Source organism: Triticum aestivum, chromosome 3B (assembly GCF_018294505.1).
Source record: "Triticum aestivum cultivar Chinese Spring chromosome 3B, IWGSC CS RefSeq v2.1, whole genome shotgun sequence".
In the NCBI taxonomy this organism is placed as follows: Eukaryota; Viridiplantae; Streptophyta; class Magnoliopsida; order Poales; family Poaceae; genus Triticum; species Triticum aestivum.
Genome location: NC_057801.1, coordinates 540537391 through 540541974, shown reverse-complemented (window position 1 = coordinate 540541974; position 4584 = coordinate 540537391). Strand labels below are relative to the sequence as shown.

At 48.7% G+C, this 4584-nt stretch overlaps 1 long non-coding RNA gene across 1 annotated transcript; it reads left to right on the top strand.

Moving 5' to 3' along the window:
- Nucleotides 1-2142: 2142 nt before the first annotated feature.
- LOC123065671 (uncharacterized) lies at nt 2143-3982 on the top strand. The gene is made up of 3 exons (XR_006431107.1): nt 2143-2768; nt 2848-3153; nt 3923-3982. It is a non-coding gene; the product is annotated as an uncharacterized lncRNA (long non-coding RNA).
- Nucleotides 3983-4584: the final 602 nt, after the last annotated feature.

Genomic DNA, 4584 nt, shown 5'->3' with positions numbered 1-4584 from the left:
TCTGCCAGTACTAGCCATTCATCCTCAAGGATGAAGCCACGCGACATCACCGGCATTATCCGCTCTGTCCATATGTGCGCCAATCATGACTTTTTAGACCAAATATTTTCAATTTATCAAGACTCGCTCCCCTCTTTAGATTTGTTGCATACCCATCGGGGAACATCAACTACATTTTCACCCACAAAATAATGTTCTTCATAGCTGGCCTTCCAAGATTGAACCATGCCTTTGGCTTCTTCTAGTTCTGCTTTCCTTTCGGTTCTTGCATGTTTTGTAACGGTCTATCACAGAGCTCCTCTAGATCATCTCTAGCCTTAGTATTATCCTTAGATTTCCCCTCCATGCCGAACAGTGTACCAAAAATGGGCTTCGGTGATATTCTTTTCAGTGTGCATCACGTCGATGTTGTGTAGGCAAAGGAGGTCTTTGAAGTAAGGCAGATCCCAGAAGCATGTCTTGTGAAACCATGCGTGTTCCGTATTATACCCCTTGAAATACCCTGGACGCTTTGGATCTAGCTCAAGAGCGTTTATCTGATCTAGGGTCTGTTGGCCTATCAACGCAGGTTGTGCAGAGTGTTTGACAACTATACCTTTCATGAAGTTCTTCTTGTCTTTCCTGAGCTTATGGCGAGTATCTAGAAACTGTCTATGCAGGTCGAAGCAACTATACTTGCGCCCCGCCGTCAGCCAACGAAACTCAAGAGCTCCCTTGCATGTGGGGCACGGGAACCTTCCATGCACACACCAGCCAACGGATAGCGCATATGCCGGCCAGTCATGCGTCGAGTACATGTACCAGGAACGCATTGTGAAGTTCTGTTTGCTAAAGGCGTCGTATGTCTTGAACCCATTATCCCAAGCTTCTTGCAATTCGTCCTTAAGCGGCTGCATGTACACATTCATATTCTTCCCCGGATAGTTGGGCCCTGGAATTATCAACGTCAGGAAAATGTTCTTTCTTTGCATAATCTGCCCGAGGGGAGATTGAGTGGAATGACAAACACGGGCCAACAGCTGTATGGGGCTACCATCTGACCAAACACACTGAACCCATCTGTGCTGACGGCGACTCGAGTATGCTTTGGATCTGTCGTCTTTTCCTTATGTAATGCACCGAAGCGCTTCCACACTTTACCATCTGATATGTGCACCATCATCACATTCCCATGTGCATCTAGTTCGGTTCTTTTGCCCGTTTTGTGCCATGTCATCTGTCTGGCCGTCTCTTCGACCATGAAAAGACGTTGAAGTCTTGGTACGATTGGCATATACCGAAGAACATTAATGGGTATTTTGGTCTGCGTCTTCTCACCCATACCGTTGTCTACCACAACATACCTGGAAGAATTGCAAATGGGACAATAGTTCAAGTCCTCATACTGAAGCCTAAATAAGACACATCATTTCTCACAGGCATGTATCTTCTCATAGGGCATCTTAAGAGCACGGAGGATGTTGTATGACTGGTACAGGTTTGGAGGTAGCACATGGCCTTTGGGTAGAACTCGTCCGAAAACTATCATCATCGAGTTGTAGCATTCTCTACCCAAGTTGAATTGAGCCTTCAAAGCCATTATTTGTGAGATGGCATCTGATGACCCGCAAGTATACGTGATAGTTGTAGCCTCTTTCGATAAGTAAGAGTGTCGAACCCAACGAGGAGCTAAATGTAACGCCCCGGATACAACTTTCCATATTCGTAACTCCAACTCTTGCCTTTTCCGGAGATGCGATATGATATTTCCTTCGTGGTTGGGTTTTTGTCGTTTGTTTTGCATTTTGTTCATATCATGCATTTCATCTCATGTCATCATGCGCATTGCATCTGCATGTTTTCTTAAACTTGCATCCCCTCGTAGTTGCCGCGTCCCCCCTTGCTTTCGTTGACCATTCCGAGACCAACCTTGTTCTTCATTTTCCCTCTTGCCTAAACCGGAGTCTCTCTCAGACCCCTCGCGCGCGTCTGAAATTGTCCGGAACCTGACCCGCTCGGTCATCTCCGTTTTTTGTTTTTGGACTCCCTAGCATATTTATTCTCGTCCGTCTGATTTCGATCGAAGGGACTAGGTAGCCCCTAAGCTAATCCTTCCTATAAATAGACCCCTACCCTAAAATTTAGGAGCCTTGTCCCATCCTCCCAGCCGCCGCCGCCTGTCCTCTTGCACCTCGGGATCTCCTCCCGATCCAACCAGCAACTGCCTCCACCCTCTTCCCTTGATTTCCCATTGCTCCAATCACCAACTCCCTCTGTCCTCCCTGGACGCGTCCCGTCCACCCAACCGGCGCCCGCGCCCGAGCAGCTGCCTCAACCATGGCTGCGTGTCCCCGACGGCAGCATCTCCAGCCGCAGCTCCACGCCACCGGAGCGCCACGCCAGGACTCCCTCGCCCTTTCCCTTTCCTTCTTCCCTCTGTTTCCATCTCCATCATCTCATCTCTATCTTCCTCTGTGTCTTCTCGCAGCATCTCCAGTCAGCCTTGGCCTCGTCACCGTGCCGCTCCGGTGACCCAGTCCCCACGACCCCACGCCACAGCCTCCCCAAGCTCTGCTCCACCCCGCCTTGGTTCCATGAGGAGACGACCACGCCGTCCGCCCTTCCCCATCTCGATCGGATCCAAGTCCCCGCCGCCTCCAGCCACCTCTCCACGGTCATGGCACCGCTGGAGGTTCCTTGCCCCGAGCCTCTGCCATGACCAGCACCCGACCCGTAGGTCGCCAGCGCGCCCGATGCCTCCTCCTCGGTCACGCCACCGGACCCCGCAGGTCGCCATGCCCTGCCATCTCCGTCTCTCTCTTCTTCCTTTCCCTGTTTTCCTCTCTGAATGTTATGTCTTTTCTTCAGACAACTGCTCCATAGTCGCCCGTCAAGTTCGCGCCCCAGCCTCGATCTGGACCGGATCTCCTCTGCTCCGCCGCCTAGCCACCAAATCCGCCCCGTTCCGGCCGGTTCCCACCGATCCCGTTGCTAGGACCCCTGCCGTCGTCTTCTGCATCGCCTGCTGCTGCTTTTGTTCTTCAGAAACGAGCAGCACCAGCCCGCCCGCTCGCCCGCGCCATTGACCCGTCGCCCTGCTAAGGGGGCCAGCGCCTCCCCAAGGCCCAGCGCCCCTTCCAGCCTCCCTCTCCACCGACTGGGCCTCAGCCTATGGTGAGCAGCCCAGTCCGCCCACCAGATTCAGCCCGTGACTTGTTTTTTTCCTATGCTGTGATTTTGTCATTAAATCCTGGACATGCTTATTACAGACATGCCCCTGTTTTAAACTGCTAATAACTATTTAACCATGCATCCAAATAAAACATGTCATATATGTAACATGCTTAGAATTTCATCTAGTTTCACAATATCCCACTTTCATCCATGTTAAAAATGTTTAAACTTGCTGTTTGCATTAATTTGCTTAAATAGTATGTTAAAATGATTTATTTCATAACTAAATAACCGTAGGTCCATTTTAAACAAACTTTATATTTAAATGGGGTAGAAAAATGCATAGATTAACTTGCTGCACTTTATTTTCCTGTTTAACAACATTAAAATTGTGTATAGGGCAGAACAGTACCAAATCCGAAATATGCATATGAGGATTTTCCGGAATTGTTGTTTGTTGTTCCGGCCTCATTTAAACTTGCATAGATACGTAGTTTTATTATGCTTCACCTCTTGCCATGTTAATCAACATTTAATATTGTTGGGTACCTAAATGGGAGCTAACTAAATAGTTGAATGTGGTGTTTCGTCAGTATGCAACTCGTTGCATATTGAGCTCCACTTAACTTGTAGTATCGTTTGTTGCACTTTGCCATGCCATGCCTATTTAAACCGGACATGCATCATATTTGGTTGTGCATCATGCCATGATTATGTGATGGTTGTTTACCATGTTGTTTGCTTCTTTCCGGTTGGCTTCTCTCGTTAGCTTTGGTTTCGTTCCGGAGTTGTGAGGATTCGTTCGACTACATCCGATTGTCTTCTTCATGGACTTGTTCTTCTTCCTAGCGGGATTTCAGGCAAGATGACCGCTACCCTGGATCTCACTACTATCATTGCTATGCTAGTTGCTTCGTTCTATCGCTATGTTGCGCTACCTATCACTTGTTTTATCAAGCCTCCCAAATTGCCATGTCAGCCTCTAACCTTTTGCACCCTTCCTAGCAAACCGTTGCTTGGCCATGTTACCGCTTTGCTCAGCCCCTCTTATAGTGTTGTTAGTTGCAGGTGAAGTTGAAGATTGCTCCATGGTGGACAGGATTATGTTGGGATATCACAATATCTCTTATTTAATTAATGCATCTATATAGTTGGTAAAGGGTGGAAGGCTCGTCCTTATGCCTGGTGTTTTGTTCCACTCTTGCCACCCTAGTTTCCGTCATACCGGTGTTATGTTCCCGGATTTTGCGTTCCTTACGCGGTTGGGTGATTTATGGGACCCCCTTGACAGTTCGCTTTGAATAAAACTCCTCCAGCAAGGCTTGCCTTGGTTTTACCATTTGCCTCACCACCACCTATACCTTTCCCTTGGGTCGGCCAACCCGAGGCTCATCTTTATTTTAGCCCCCTCCCCCCCGGGCCAGTGCTTCT